The 17,042-nt window shown below is 46.6% G+C and overlaps 1 protein-coding gene and 1 pseudogene across 7 annotated transcripts in view; one reads left to right on the plus strand and one right to left on the minus strand.

The window, feature by feature from the left end:
* NCALD (neurocalcin delta) overlaps positions 1-17,042 on the plus strand; it is a 408,716-nt gene that overhangs the window by 17,794 nt on the left and 373,880 nt on the right. The window lies entirely within an intron of this gene.
* LOC311579036 (large ribosomal subunit protein eL36-like) lies at positions 11,144-11,495 on the minus strand (annotated as a pseudogene). The gene has a single exon. The product of its transcript is annotated as a large ribosomal subunit protein eL36-like (transcript).

The raw sequence follows: 17,042 nt of genomic DNA on the forward strand, positions 1-17,042 counted from the left end.
CAAGCCTTGTGAGTGCACTGAGTGCTGGATGCCAGCTGTACAGTGACTGGCATTTAGGGCACAGGAGGACTCAGATGATGCTTAATTTATGAACGGAGGTGGCCTTGGCAATCAACCTTGGATGTCCATGCCTTTGTTTCTAACCACAATTCTCAGCCTCAATGTCATCTTCTTTGGACATTTGTATTAGTTACTTGGTCAAGTAGAATCTAAAAACAGACCTAGAGATGTTGAGAGGTCCTCCTCTTGCCTTCAATGACGTGTGTTCTAAGCCACACTGTATAACTGTTTACTTTTGCATTATGCATAGTGCTTAGCAACCAACAGTGGAAATGAAAGCTAAGAGTGCAGGCCATCTCAGCTGAGGTGGGGCTGCTCGCCAGTCAAGCCCCAGGGGGTTACCCTGCCATCCCCTATCCTGTGCTCCTTGCCCCCCCTCCCCCCAGTTCCTGCTTTCCACCTTCTTTAACTGTGGCCGTGTGGGGACCAGAAAAAAAGACATGGAGGGCCCGTCCTGCCCCCTTGCTTATGATAGGAGGTTCTGCCTTTCGGGTCAGCATGGGTGCGGTGAGAGAGAGGAGGGTGAGTCTTGGCCACAAACAGCATCTTGGCACCTGTGATGGCTGAGCAGGGCCAGAGTCATTGAGATACTGTGTCTGAACTTGTCTGAGCTGTGGGTGGGCTATGGGGCCTCCGCAGGAGCTGGGTGACTAACTCTTGGGGAACTCGCAAGTTAGACTGCCCCGTGTGGGGCGCCATACACCAGTGCTTATACACGTTGTTGGGTAAGAAACGGGTTGTGAAGAAACAGTGAACACACTCAGCTCCTACATCAAGTGGCTGGTTCTGAATTGAAGGCTTAGCTTGGTCCTGCGTGGATTATCCCTGTGCCTAACTGTGGATCAGGCCCAGTACGCTAGCCTTTTCTGTCACCCACCTCTCTGCAGTTCTAAGAATACTTCTTCGATTTTTAGAAGAGCAGCTGTACCAAATCAGTCACCTCCTGGTTTTACCTGGGGAGAGAGAAGGAAAGGCCTTGAGGATATATAGCTTTAATTCTCTAATATTATCCTCAAGTAAAGAACTCAGAACCAGCACTGGGGCTGTGGGAGGGGAGGGTCAGGCTACAAGGGACCTTGCCTCAACAAACAGCAAAGAAACAAAGGCACAATTCTCCTTCAGGGACTCTCCCTTGTTTCTGGTGGAACCCCAGGGCTTTGCACACGACAGGTGCGTGCTGTATCACTGACTTATACCCACAAGCCCTTGCTTCTTAATTTTAGTGAATTTTAAGAAACAGTTCTGAAGACCATTTCTTTGAAAAAAGCTTTCTCCTCATGTAAATAGATTTTAAAAAAGAAAGTCCTTTGCAAGTTATCTGTACCATCTTCTATTAGTAGAATTGGTTTTGTTTTTTTTTTTAAGCCAGAAAGCATAGATGGGCAGCCTCGAGTGATTAATTGGTATTTATCTGGAGAGGGACAAAGTCTTTGCAGTTTGTGTAGTCTTCACGGAACGGCACAAAACAGTGAAAGGGTGAAGCCATGCAGCCTTTAGGTGAATTACTTTTCTGACCTCAGAACAGATGGGCCTCCTTGAAACAGGAAATGATCATGGGATAGCGGTTCGGATAATGAGAGAAGGCTTCTGGATCCCTCAAGTGGGAAGACCAGATGGCTCGTGGAAACCCCGCTTCCTCAGGCGCCTGTGCACTTCAGGAGGGTAATGCCCGACACCCCTCCTCCGAGACAGGCAGCTTGGAGCTGACCTGAGCCCTCAGATGCACTGGAGAGGAGGCTCAGCCTACAGAAGCTGAAGACAAAGGTCTCGGGTGCTGCTCCCTAAGCCCGACATATGCAGTAACCCGTGCCCGGGTCAGTAAAGCGCTTTTTCAGAAGAGCCGGGCTGGTGAAGAGGGGAGGGGGCGGGGCCATCCCCCAGAGGTGGGGCCATCCCCGGGGCTGGTTGCTTTGTTAATCTTGTCCTGTTGGTGAGCTCCAGGTTCAGTGAGAGTCTCAACATCAGGGAATAAGGCGCGTGTGTGTGCGTGCGTGTGTGTACGTGCGTGCGTGTATTGGAGTGATGGCTCAGTGGTAAAGAGCACCCTGCCTTTTCAAAAGACCTGGGTTTGATTCCTAGCACCCACATGGTGGCTCATAAGCATCCTGACTCCAGGTCCAGAGGATCTGACATTCTCTCCTTGTCTCTGCGGGCACCAGGCACATATATAGCACACAGATAGACATGCAGGTGAACACCTGCATACATAATAAAATAAATTTTAAAGGTGGGTGGTGGGAGCAGTATACACACACACACACACACACACACACACGCACGCACGCACGCACACACACACACACACACGCACGCACGCACACTTAGCCAGCCAGCCAGCCAGCCATACAGACAGTAATACATACACACATACAAACACAGATATACATATACACTCCAAGCTAGCCAGGCAGCCATATAGACAATCAGACAGACAGATAGACACACACACACACACACACAGGCACGCACGCACACACACTGATTTAAGCTAACCATTTTGCAACTTGTTGCTTTCCATTTTGCCTTCTCTGAGTTAAGGGCTAGGATGTTGCTCAAACCGTTTGGAGAAAATGGGCTTCCCTGTAACAGTGATGACTACACTCTTACTATTTTGTGTGTATGGGAGTTGGTGGCTCATGAGTCACACCATGCACGTGGAGGTCAGAGGGCAATGTTTGCCAACCAGGTCTCTCCTTTCGCCATGTGCATCTTGGGGATCGTGCTCGGGTTATTAGGTTTGGCAGCAGGAACCGAGGACCTTGCTCGACCCGTCTACTGGAAGGTGTTGAGGGTCAGAGTGTACACTCCCCCTCCCGCCCCCCAGCATGTGGGTGGTAAGTGAAAGTCACATCCTAGAGGCCGCTGCAGAGACACAGTCTCTAGCTACTGCTGTGCTGTGCGGCCAAGCCAGGAGCCCAAGACTGAATCCAAGCGCGGGTGGGCGTGGCCCAGCAAAGACTGCGGGGCTAAGAATGGTGTCGTTTTCTTTCAGCGGTCACGTGGTCTCTGCTCCATTAGCTTCTGTTTCTCTCCTACCACCTGTTCCTTCAGCTGTCACGTGGTCTCCATAGAGCTGAAGCCGCGGCCCTTTGGCTTCCTGAGCAGCCTTTGCCCACACCCACAAGCAAGCCCTTCCCACTAGCCCCGCTCTCACATCCAAGGCCGCGTGGCTTTGGAGGCGGGCGAGCCAGTACCGACCTGGCTTTGGGCTAGCTGTTAATTCTAGATTCATCGGTGGCCATCTCAAGCACAGTGTTCCCCACCGCCTTTTCCTGGGCAAAGGACACTGGGTATGAAATGCACCCTGGAATGGGAGGTAGTTCACAGCAGAAAAGTATTATTTCTAACCACATTTGCATAGCAAATGAACATTTTCTGTTATCTGTATCAAATTTCAAATTAAAAGAATCAATATCTGTTACTGATATTTCATTTTATTTCAGGTGGAAAATAGAAACTTGATTCAAGGGGGTGAAGGAAAGAGTAAAACAAAAACAAAAACAAAACACTGGTTCATATAACTGGAAAGCCAAAGGCCTCAAATAATATCACTAGAAACCAGTCCTTTGTTATCACTGTGTCTCTCTGTTCCTCTCGACTGGTTTCATTCTAAGGCAGATTCTTGTTTCGTGCTTTCAAGATCCCTCCAGAGAGCTGCAGTCTTCTCTGTCACCACGAGCCATGCAGCAGAGGGCTGCCCTTTGCCCACAGTTTCAGGGAAGTTTCCAGATTTTATGCTTACTGCCCTCAACTGGCCACAGGCTTACCTCACAACCAAAGATGGTGGCTGAGCTGATTGGTCAGGCCAAGGCCCTTTTCTGGAGGGAGAGTGGCTATTTCCTTTCTCCTGTGGCCTGAGGGTAGGGCAGTGTAGCTTTCAGTGCTGTGAAAGCGCTGTCAATTGTACAACCCGCAGTCATCTGGGTAGAGAGCCTCACTGAGGGTTGTCACCATTGCTCCACCCTGTGGGCATGTCTGTAGGGATGGCTTCACTGAGGTAACTGAGGTGTGAGCCCTACCCTCGTGTGGATGGCACTGTTTTACAGGCTGGGCCTTCAACTGATGAGAGCGAAGAGAGCCAAGCCAACAGGCAGCAGGCAGCAGGCAGCAGGCAGCAGGCAGCAGGCAGCAGGCAGCAGGCAGCAGGCAGCAGGCAGCATGGGTGCACTTATTTCTCTCCGCTCTCGACTGTGGATGAAGAGTGACCAGCTGTCCTAAGCGCCCACCTCTGGGACGTATGGGTGACAGCGGGCTACAACCTAGAAATGCAAGGCACGTAAACTCCGCTCTCCCCTAGGCTGATTTCGTATTTTATCACAGCAATAAAAATGAGGCTGGGACAAGAGACAGCAGATATTAATACCAGAGAAGAGCCAAGTGGGTTGTGCACAGCCCAGTGCAACCAGGTTTCTGTGAAACAACTGGACAAGCACAATCAAGATTTGCAGTCTCATCAGTCATTTTATTTTTACACGACAAACCTAAATAGCCAGGAAACCCAAGGTCTAGGCAAGACCGTGATCTCCTGTGCTTCTCAAGCAATAATTAAGAAAGATGGCGCCAGCAGGAGGAACGAAATCAGCAAGATTGGAATGTTCTGAGAAAGTCGGTGGCAGGATGGCCTTCTCGGCACATTTTGAAAGAGTGAGGGGCGTAGGCTCAATTTTCTTTTCTTTTCTTTTGTTTTTAGGTTCAATTTTCTTAACCAATATATTTTATTACAAACTTATTAACCGCACGTACATCCCTTATAACCTGATTAACCTAAACTATAGGAAAAGAGGATTAAAGAATAACAAAACCGTAAGGATATCAGTTCTGAGGAACGGTTCTCCTGGTGTTGCCAGCAGGATTTCTTCTGCTGGAACCTGGAGTAACCAGAACCCAGAACCTCAGGAGGAGCCAGAGCCCTGAAGCCTTCCCTCGAGTGAGTTTCTCTAGGAGCGTCTCGAAGTGGAGCGATGAACAGCCAAAACTATCCCAAGTCTCCAAAAGGCCCCACCTCCAGTTCTGGGCTCATTTATATATCTCCTCCCAGAGTCTGTGCCTGGATCTTTCCAGCTGGCAACAATCAAGCTCCCGCACGAGGTGGTTGGTCTTCTAGTGGATTAACCTCACCTGTTCTCTCACAAGACCATTCTGATCCCACACTTGGGATCATAAAAAACAGGTTTATCTCTCCTTTGGGGAGGCTAGATGTGAAATGCTCTCACAGGCCTTCTCTCAGAAGCCTGCACTGCTCCGGCATAGAGAATACTTTGGGTAAAGCCTCAGTGAGGCCTATGGCAGAAGACCCTGCTTATCCAGCTAATGTGTAAAGTGCCCTGATGATACAACAACAGACTTGCATCCACGTGGAAATCGTTGCTTAGTGTGGAAGCGTTTCGTAAGTCAGGAAGCCTTACGGTGGGTGGTTAAACCAGCAAATGTTCCTGCTTGCAGATACAGGGTAGGGTGTGTGTGTGTCCTTACCCCTTCACTTACTTTACCCCCAGCACGGACTTCAGGTGTCCTTGAGGACAATGGCTGGCTGGTTTTCTGTCAAATGTAAGATCTATTTTACTTTTATGTGTATAATGTGTATATGTGCATATCTGTATGTGAATACACATGGTGTGCAAGTGCTCTCTTAGGCTAGTGGAGGGTAAAGGATCCTGGGGCAACTGAGAACAGCTGGACACGGGCACTGGGAACTGAACTCTGGTCCTTTGCAAGAGCAGCAAGCCTTCTTAACCACCAACCCATCTCTCCAGCCCCTTTTTATGCAATAAAAAATGTGAGTTGATAGGATGAAAAAAAACTGTTCTCCTATGCCAAGCTGCTTCTCCTCTGCTTCCCTGATGCAGCTGTTACTCTGTTGCATGTTGTTTGGGGGTTTCCAGATGCAAACATCTGGACTTCCTCCAGCTTCTATGAGCAGAAAGGAACATAGAAAGGCTCTGAAGGAGCTCCCAGAATTTCTAGGGGACCAGAGGGAGGGTAGGCGACATGCGTCTGGGGACACACACAGATGGCTTGGTGGCTCCATAGGTGCTAATGGAGCCTTCAGTGAGTGTGCTTGGCCCTAAGCGGGTTCCTTCTGAACTGGGCCTCTGTCAGCCTCCGCCAGTTCCCACCATGGTGGATTCTGAGTGGTACCTCCTTCCTCACTCCACACGCTTGTACCCAGATGCAAGGCAAGTTATGGAAGGAAATCTCTGTCTTCCGTCTTGGGAAGGTGTAGACCCTACAGAGCAGGAAGCTTCTCAGTTGTGGAGTATCCCCTGTGCCGCAAACTGTTTCTTCACAAACTCAAGGGAAGAGCCTTGTCTTATCTCTAGATGCTTTGCTGTTTCTGGATAGTTGTACCCCCATTGTTTCACTCCATTTTGTATTGTTATAACGGGGTGCCCGATGTTGGGCTCTACATAAAGAAGAGGTTTATATAGCTGTAGTTCTGGAGGCTGATCAGGTGTGCCATTCGCTTGGGCTCTGGTGAGTGACACTTTTGGTTGTATCCCAATACGGCGGGGAAGCAGAAAGAGAAATCTCCTACCTCCTTCCTGACTTACTTCATCCATATCAGATAAATATATCTCTGCGCCCACGTGAAGGTGAAGGGGGCTCTCCAGAGGACAGAGGAGGCAGGTGGTACTCAGACCCAGTTAGTCTCCACAGCCCCATTCTCCTCACAGCCGCAGTGCTGGTAGGGAAGGACAGTAGAGAGAGGATGGCACGGGGCCTTCGGGGTTTGCATTGAGTCCCAACCTCTGCCCCAGACATCCTTCAAAGGTGAATGGCAACACTGGTAAGAGAGATAGGGTCTTTCTGTGTCTCTGCCTCTGATGGTTCTGGCTTGAGGAGACGTTTTACATAAATAAAGTAGTTATAAGTGAAAACTTTAAAGACTGGGATTTTCCAATGGCATGGTTTATTTTACAATATAATTCTCTCTCAGATAGGGGGGATGGCAAGCGGTAGAGGAGCTAAGGAGACATGGAAGCACCGGGGGCACTTTTGGCCAGGGGATTTGTAAAGCCTTCTCAATGGATACCTGTGGGTGGGACGCCAAGGGAACCCTAGTGTTGCGGCCAGTTGCTAATGGTAAAGGATGTGAGTGCTGCAGGCTCATGTTTGGAGTAAGCTTTCTTTCATTTTCTTTTCTTTTCTTTTCTTTTTCTTTCTTTTTTTTTTTTTAGCTTGCTTTCTTAAAAGGTACTGTCATCGAGGTCCCTGTCCCACAGTGTTGGGGAGCCAGAGGCCATGCCTGTCAGCGATCAGAGTGGGTCCCACCCTCGTGAACACTCCATAGGTGCTAGCTGTTCACGTTATCCACAGGCAGAGAGTGGGGGTTGGGTGTTTGGCAAGGACGGAGGGAGGTAGTAGTTCCGTGTTGAGGATCTGTGTGAGCCCAAGAGGTGTGCAAATTCCTCCTCCTTGTACCCCACTTTCTCCTTGGCCCCCTTCTGCCCCTCGTCCTCCTTTGCATTGGAGACTAAACCTAAGGCTTTCTGCGTGCCAGGTGGGTGTTGTGATGCAGAGCTACAGCACAGCACAGAGCACATATTTACAGAGCAGTGGCCTCTGCCTGGTTTGGCTTCCTAAAGGCTTCAAAGCCAAACAGCGTATCCTGAGCCATCTCCCGTGCTTCTCATCGTGCTAGAGCGAGCCGGCCTTCTGCTTTAGCAATCAGGGCCTTTGGTTGGCGGGAGCCTGTCCCCCAGAGTGTCATCAGCTCGGAGCAATCAGATAAGATCAAATTCCTTAATGCACAAAACCGAAGACCAGGCCGTGGACCCGTGGTGACCCCTCCAAGGCGTGGGCATTCTGAGGTGTAGCCAGAAACAGGAAGCTGGCCCACCCTGCTCTTCTCCCTCTTGATCTTGTTCCTAAACATTCATAGGATTAAAAACTGACTCTCAGGTGGCGCACGCCTTTAATCCCAGCACTCAGGAGGCAGAGGCAGGTGGATTGCTGTGAGTTCAAGGCCAGCCTGGACTACAAAGTGAGTCTTGGACAGTCAAAGCTACACAGAGAAACCCTGTCTTGAAAAACCAAAACCAAACCAAACCAAACCAAACCAAACCAAACCAAACCAAAAACAAAACTGACTCTCTAACATCTGGTAGGATTGGGCAGAACCTGGCAGGTGCACGATGTTCACATGGTGCTCTCAATTGATGGGGAAAGGGTGCTGTGTGCTGCCATGGGGCACCGCGGAGGCTCTGCAGCCGGAGGGCTCACATCCTGGACGTGGACTCAGGCTCTCAGCCTTTTTGTTTACTTTGTGCCTTTGGGAAGAGCTCTTAACTGAAGAGTGAGGACAGAAGCCGAAGGTGAAGACGGCTGACGGGGCTCTGGCCTCTCTATCACCTCTGGTACTTACGCCAAGTCCTGCTTCTGAGTGACGTCATAGCACAGCTGGTCTCCCTCACAAAGCCAGCTGGGGAGGCACTGCGAAGGTTCCACGGTCTTCTGGGCTTGAGTTCGGGAGGCACTGCGAAGGTTCCACGGTCTTCTGGGCTTGAGTTCCTTCATGACTGCTTTCCTTGTTGCCCTATTTGAAATGTTGAGCTGATGGAATTTCTGCTTTGTGGAATGAAGTGTTGCTCAACTGTAGAATTGAAAATAAAGAAAATTAAGATAAACAGAAGTGGGGAGAGAGGAGACAGGAGCAGGAGGAAGGGACGGGAAGAAGGAATAGAGGGAGAGAGGGGAAAGGCAGGCTGGATTAGTAATTAGTTGTGGGACTGAGGGTAGACATGGCTCCTGTTTTGAACCTACCATTCCCACTGAAACACTGAGCATATTCCAGTTTCTTACACTGAACTGGCAACAGTCAATGCAAGCGGTGTGCTTGTTTTCATAGGTGATTTGTCCATCTATACAGAGTGAACATTGAAAACCTGGGTATTGTGAAGAGCTGACAAGTTTTCAGTGATCTGATAGGTGTGTTTTAGTCTCACTTGATGGTGACTTGTATGAGTTTTATTACTTCTAAGCTGTCATTTTCTTAGCTCTACCTCCAACTTCATAACATAGAAAATCAAAACTGATTTTTTTCTATAAGGCTTCTTTATCTGTAAGAGTTGAGGCATAAAGCTTTCAGATCCCGTCTATCTCATAGAGAAATGCTGGTTGTATTCCTTACTTCTTCAGTGGGACTCTGAGACTCACGTGACACTCACTAGCCAATGAGTGAACCGCCTCTTTTACACTCTGTGTACCGAATTGTCAAGAGGCCTGGTGAGATGGATGACTCAGTGGTAAAGTCTGCTGATGACCTGATTGCATCCCCAGGACTCCCAAGCTGTCGTCTGACCTCTATAGGTAAACAGTGGTGCCCCAGGAAAAAGAACGTGAGAAAATTAAAAAGCGTCCTAGAGGCTCATGTTTGATATAAACACACACGAAGCAGCCCACGCTCCCTTTTCATGAGTTCCTACTTCTAGAATAAGGTTGTGGCTGGAATGCACACACAGGAAATGCTCTGCATAGACAGGACATGCTCCACACAAACCGGAAATGGCTGGTGGAACCAGCTGATGTGTCAGGTCTCAGCTTTCTCCCTGGGTGTTAACAGTTGTCAACCTACTGTCTAAGTCAGAGGCCTGTGCACACATTTTATTTGACCTGACGTACTTAAAAAACATATTACCAATTAAAAAAAAAAAGAATGTTGTATTTAAAAAAAAACATGACTTTGAGGTTTCTCTCAAATATATGCATATAACTCTGGCCATTGCCTTACAGAAAGGATGCATTAAACGGCCCCCACTCCTCCTCCTGGCACCTGCAGGCCACACTTTTACCTCCAATCTCTGCAAACTGACTGCTGCGTGCACCTTACATGGAACCATACAGTATTTGTCACTTTGTGAGGGGCTTATTTCACACGTTAGAATAGCTCCAGTGTTCGTTCCTATTTGTACCAGGTGCTGGAGTTCCCTTCCTGTCTGAGGGGATTTTTGTGACCATTTGTCACTGGTGCACAGACACTCGGTTCCCTATTTTGAGCAAAGTACCATGGCCCTGTTGTGCAGGGAGCCCAGTCCCCAAAAAACAATTGCTTTCGAGACAGAGTTTGTGGAACTTAGTATGTAGACTGGGAAGGACCTGTAGCAACCGCGGCAATCCTGCTGCCTCTGCTGACTGAATGATGGAAGCACAGGTGTGTGTCGCCATGTCCAGCTAACACTTCTCTTTGTGACAGTCTTCTCAACAGCCCCTCAGCAGTGCCCTCTGACCTCCAGCCCTGGCTTCGCCAACGCTGGGCACTGAACCCGGGGCTTTAGCAGCGTGAATGACCTTCTGGGTGCGGACTGAGAAACGTGCTTTAAGGCATCCATGAACGTGACGGAGGCACTTAAACACTGTAAAAGTAGTGACTGTGGGACGCCGTCAAGGCTTGAGATCGATTCACAGTAATACAATGTCTGGAAACGCCTTCTGGTTTGCTCAAGCCTGGATTTAGTCCTGAGAAGTTCCTGTTTGAGAAAGACATTTGAAAATGGTTGATTTTCTTGATCAGAACAAAGCTAGTGCACTGTGAATGTTGAAGAGACAGTTTTGTTTCAGATGCCGAAGGGCACCAAAATTATATGTGATACAAATAATAGATTTTTATTTCTGAATTTTCAGGATGTCTTAAGGTATGAAAAATGTGCTGCTTGTTGTTGTTGTTGTTGTTGTTGTTGTTGTTGTTGTCTTCTGTGTATTTGGTGAGCAGGGTTTTAGCTATTTGGACCTGGTTTTTAGTAGGAACAGCACCTGACTACAGGTCATTATCTGTCATATGCATGTGGTAAGCTAGCCTCATCATTATGTGGGCAAAGCATTGATGTCGACAGAATTTTGGAGACCTATGTACACAGTAGGGTAGGACTTACATTGCTAATATTTATCTAGCATTTTGGATTAATGCCATTTCAGGCGTACTTTAAATTTTTATTTATATATGTATTTATTTTTGTGATACCCAGGGCTTTAGGTATCCGTACAGATGTCTGCGTGGATAAAGTTTTTGATATGAACAATCAGTATTGGACAGACATTTAACTTTTTTTTTTTAACTATGCACAAACGTTTATTGAGGGAGGGGGCATCAGTCCTTCTTGGCCCCTGCCTTCCTCATGGCTACCAGGACGTTGCTAAGCTCCTCCCACTTCCTCTTGGCCCGGATGTGTGTGCCCACCCGCTTCCTGATGAACTTGAGCGCGCGCCTGTCCTTGGACACCTTGAGCAGCTCCATGGCGCGCCACTTGTAGGGTGCGAAGCCGCACACCTCCCTGATCATGTCCCGCACGAACTTGGTGTGCTTGGTGAGGTGCGCGGCGCTGTCTGTGCCTCGGCTTGCTGACGTTCTTCATCACTTTGTGGCCCTTGTTGAGGCCCACGGCCATGGGGTAGCTCAGGGCCATGGCTGCTGCTCTCCGATGGCGGCTGCGACAGGAAGAACCCAGACATGTAACTTCTTTTTTTTTTTTTCAAAAAAGAAAACCTTTCAGGGTGATTTATTTAAATTTTAAATTTTTTCATAAGCCTCTGGTAAGGTCAGGGAACTGTAGGATGGGGTTTTCAGATGTAGAAGGGATTGTGGCCGATTCTTTAATCTTGAAACCCTACTAAGTGAGGTTTTCTTTTTTTTTTTTCCTCCTTTATTAATTTATTCTTGTTACATCTCAATGGTTATCCCATCCCTTGTATCCTCCCATTCTTCCCTCCCTCCCAATTTCCCCTTATTCCCCTCCCCTATGACTGTTCCTGAGGGGGATTACCTCCCCCTCTATATGATCATAGGGTATTAAGTCTCTTCTTGGTAACCTGCTGTCCTTCTTCTGATTGCCACCAGGTCTCCCTGTCCAGGGGACATGGTCAAAGGTGAGGCACCAGAGTATGTGAGAAAGTAGTATCCCACTCTCCACTCTACTGTGGAGAGTGTTCTGTCCATTGGCTAGATCTGGGTAGGGGCTTATGGTTTACCGCCTGTATTGTCCTTGGCTGGTGCCTTAGTTTGAGCGGGACCCCTGTGCCCAAATCTGCCTATCATAATGTTCTACTTGTAGGCTTCTAGGACCCTCTGGATCCTTCTACTTTGCCATTCTCCCATGATTCTCTCATCTAGAGTCCCACTAGAATGTCCTCCCCTCTGTCTCAGTTTCCTGGTGAGTGAAGTCTTTTGTGGGACCTGCCCCTTGGGCTAATATGCAGATATAAGTGAGTATATACCATTTGAGTCTTTCTGCTTCTGGGTTAACTCACTCATTATGATCATTTCTAGCTCAATCCATTTATCCACAAATTTCGGGAATTCCTTGTTTTTAACAGCTGAATAGTATTCCATAGTGTATATGTACCACAGTTTCTTTATCCATTCTTCTATTGAGGGACACTTAGGCTGTTTCCATGTTCTGGCTATTATGAATACCACCAAACCAAATAACCCAATTGAGAAATGGGGCATGGAACTAAAAAGAGAATTCTCAACAGAGGAATATCAAATGGCTGAGAAACACTTAAAGAAATGCTCAACCTCCTTAATCATCAGGGAAATGCAAATCAAAACAACGCTGAGGTTCCATTTTACACCCATCAGGATGGCTAAGATCAAAAATTCAAGCGACACCACATGCTGGCGAGGATGTGGGGAGAGAGGAACACTCCTTCATTGCTGGTGGGAATGCAAACTAGTACAACCACTTTGGAAATCTATCTGGTGCTATCTCAGAAAAATGGGAATAGGGCTTCCTCAAGACCCAGCTATTCCACTCCTTGGAATATACCCAGAAGATGCTCCAGCACACAGCAAGAAAATTTGCTCAACCATGTTCATAGCAGACATGTAACTTCTTAAGGAAGCACTTACAGAGATGGAAAGTGAGTTTACAAGCAGCTTGGCATACCAAACACAAATCTTCCTGCTCCCTCCACGGTGACTGGATCTTCACAACTGCTCTCCCGGTGCTCAAAGTTGTTTTAAAGCCTGGCTCCATTTTAATGTTTCCTCAGGAGCCTTATGATTACATTTCCTTAAAAGTGTTTTTATAGCCTGGTCTTTTAAAGTAGCACAGTAATCCTTTTTATATGCAGCTTTAAGAAAACAGACAAATCTCTCTGTGAATCTGTGTCTCTGTCTCTGTTTCTGTCTGTCTCTGTCTCTCTGTCTCTGTCTCTCTCTTCCTTCTCTCTCTCTCTCTCTCTCTCTCTCTCTCTCTCTCTCTCTCTCTCTCTCTCTCTGTGTGTGTGTGTGTGTGTGTATAGTTTACCTACATTGGCTTTAACATTAAATCATATTTCAAGGGTCAATCCTATATCTTTTTTAAAATGTATTTTAAATTATATATCCTCTTTATAATCCCAATCATAGCCTCCTCCATCCTCTCCTCCTGGTCCCTCCCTCCCACCCTCTTCCCCCATCCACCCTCCCTTTGTCCTCAGAAAAGGGGAGCCCCGTCCCCCACCAACCCACCCCAGCACATCAAGTCACATCAGAACAGAGCTCCTCCTCATCCACTGAGGCCAGGCCAGGCATCCAGGTTAGGGAGAAGTGATCAAAAGCAGGTGACAAAGTCCATGTCATAGAGAGCTCCTGCTCAACTTACTAGGAGGCCAAGATGAAGATCAAACTGTCCATCAGTTACGTCTGTGCAGGGGGCCTAAGTCCAGTCCACGCATGCTCTGTGGCTGGTGCTTCCATCTCTGTAAGGCCCCATGGGTCTAGGTTAACTGACTCCGTTGGTCTTCTTGCAGCGTTCTTGTCCTCAGGACTCCCTGGGCTTGGCTGCGTGTCTCAGCATCTGATTTCATCAGCTGCTGGGTGGGGAGTTGGCTCTGTTTATTAACAATTAAACTTTATTATACAACCCAACTAGCATACACAAGAAGGAAAAAAAGGATAAAGGAACAGAAGAGTGAACCTTCCGGTATCTGTTCCACGGGATGGGTCCTTAGGTGTCTCTCTGTCCCGCGAGCTGGTCCGGTCCGGTTGCTCTCTCTGTGCGCTCTCCTCTCCTCAACCTGTTGTTTTGTCTTCCTCCCACCTTCCCAGTCACATGCAAAGGGTGGTCTCCTTCTCCCTTCGAGGGTCAATTAGGAAAACAATAGCCACGGTGGGGTTCCCAGGTAGGCTTCCTGAATTCCAAGCCCAGGAAGGCTCCAAACAGTCTGTCACAAGGTATTCATGGTGTGCCCCAAGGGTAAAGCCCGCCAGGATTGCTTCCACCTGTGACAAAGCTTAATCTTTCCCACAGCGGGGCCTCTCAGAGAATGGTTAAGTTAGGCTCCTGTTAGGAGAGTGTCAGGGGTTGGCTCTCTACCATGAGAAGAGTCTCAGGTTGGGCCAGGCATTGGGTGGTCGTTGCCTCGATCTCTGTCTTTATCTCTGCGCATCTTCTAGGCAGGATAAATTTCGGTTCCAAGGTTTTGTAGGTAGAATGGTGTTCCCCTCCCTCCACTATAAATCTTGCCTGACTAGAAGGTGGCCTCCTCAGTCTTATGCCCCCCGCCCCCCACTGCTACGAGGCCCAGCTGGACACATCCCATATCCCCCCTGTGGCCGACCCTGTCACAGGGCTCCAGCCTGTCTCAGTGATGGCCCCACCTTCAGTTTCCCTTTTTTCTCCAGGCCCTCAAACCTCCCCTCCCCACTCTCCCCACATCTGATCCCCTCCCCACACCCTCTCCTGTCCAGTTCCCTCTCTACTTCCTCTTCCGCTGTCTGTTCTATTTGCCCATGAGATTCAAGCAGGTCCTCCCATGGCTGTCCTTCCTTGTTACTTAGCTTCTCTGGGTCCATGATTTGTACTATGTTTATCCTGTACTATATGACTAATATCCACTTATAAGTAAGTAGGTACCATGTGTGTGTTTCTGGGTCTTGGCTGCCTCATTCAGAACGATCCTTTCTAGTTCCATCCATTTGTCTTCAAAATTTATGATTTCCTTGTTTTTAATAGCTGAGTAGTATTCCATAGTGTAAACATGCCAAATATATATATATATATATATATCCATTCTTCAGTTAAGGAACATCTAGGTTGTTTCCAGTTTCTGGCTATTATAAATAAAGCTGCTATGAATATAATTGAGCAAATGTCCTTGTTGTATGGTGGAGCATCTTTTGGGTATATGCCCAGGAGTTGTATAGCTGAATCCTGAGGTAGAACTATACATCCTCGCCAGCATGTGCTGTCACCTGAGTTTTTGATCTTAGCCATTCTGATAGGTTTAAGATGGAATCTCAGAGTTGTTTTGATTGCATTTCCCTGATGACTAAGGATGGCGAGCACTTCTTTAAGTGCTTCTTGGCCATTCGAGATTCCTCTGTTGAGAATTCTCTGTTTAGCTCTGCATCCCATTTTTAAATTGGGTTATTTGGTTTGTTGGTATTTAATTTCTTGAGTTCTTTATATATATACACACACACATATATATACATACATATATATGTGTATGTATATATACATACATATACATACATATATGTGTGTGTATATATATAAAGAACTCAAGAAATTAAATGTGTGTGTGTGTATTATATATATTTAATTTCTTGAGCCTTTTGTCCGATGTAGGGTTGTTGATGATCTTTTCCCAGTCTGTAGGCTCCTGTTTTGTTCTGTTGACAGTGTCCTTTGCCTTACAGAAGCTTTTCAGTTTCATGAAGTCCCATTTATTAATTATTGATCTTAGAGCCTGAGCTGTTGGTGCTCTGTTCAGGACATTGTCTCCTATGTCAGTGAGTTCAAGGCTGGTTCCCACTTGCTCTTCTAATAGATTTAGTGTTTCTGGTTTTATGTTAAGGTCTTTGAACCACTTGGACATGAGTTTTGTGCAGGGTAATAAATATGGATCTATTTGCATTTTCCACATGTAGACATCCAGTTGGACCAGCATCGTTTGTTGAAGATGCTTTCCTTTTTCCATTGTATGGCTTTGGCTTCTTTAACCAAGTATCCATAGGTGTGTGGATTTATTTCTGCATCTTTGATTTGATTCCATTGATCAACCAGTCTGTTTATATGCCAGTACCATGTGAGTTTTGTTACTATTGATCTATAGTACAGCTTGAAGTCAGGGAAGGAGGTATCACCAGAGGCTATTTTATTGTATAGGAATGTTTTAGTTATCCTGGGTTTTTTGTTTTCCCATGTGAAGTTGAGAATTGATCTCTCAATGTCTGTAAAGAATTGTGTAGGTATTTTGATGGGAATTGCATTGAATCTTTAAATTGCTTTTGGTAAGATGGCCATTTTTACTATGTTAATCCTACTGATCCATGAACATGGGACATCTTCCTATCTTCTGATGTCTTCACTTTCTTTCTTCAGAGACCTGAAGTTCTTGTCATACAGGTAAGAGTTCACCGAGATACTTTATATTATTTGTGGCTATCGATTGTAAAGGATGTTCTTAACTTAATTTCTCTCTCAGCCTGTTTTTCATTTGTATATAGGAGGGCTACTGATTTACTTTGAATTAATTTTGTATCCAGACACTTTTCTGAAGTTGTTTATCATCTGTAGAAGTTTTCTGGTAGAATTTTGGGGGTCACTTATGTATATTATCAGATCATCTGCCAATAGGGATGCTTTGACTTCTTCTTTTCCAATTTGTATCCCCCTGATCTCCTTTAGTTGTCTTATTGCTCTAGCTATAATGTAGTAACAAGTACTATATTAAAGAGATATAGAGAGAGTGGGCAGCCTCGTCTTGTCCCTGATTTTAGTGGAATTGCTTTGAGTTTCTCTTCATTTATTTTGATGTTGGCTATTAGTGTGCTGTGTATAGCCTTTATTATGTTTAAGTATGTGCCTTGTGTCCCTGATCTCTCCAAGACTTTTATCATGAAGGGGTTTTGGATTTTGTCAAAGGCTTTTTCTGCATCTAATGAGATGATCATGCAATTTTTTTCTTTTACTGTGTTTATATGGTGGATTACATTAATTGATTTTCATATATTTAACCATCCCTGCATCACTGGGATGAAGCCTACTTGATCATGG

The sequence above is a fragment of the Acomys minous genome (genome assembly GCF_964271855.1).
Source record: "Acomys minous genome assembly, chromosome: 12".
Classification (NCBI taxonomy): Eukaryota; Metazoa; Chordata; class Mammalia; order Rodentia; family Muridae; genus Acomys; species Acomys minous.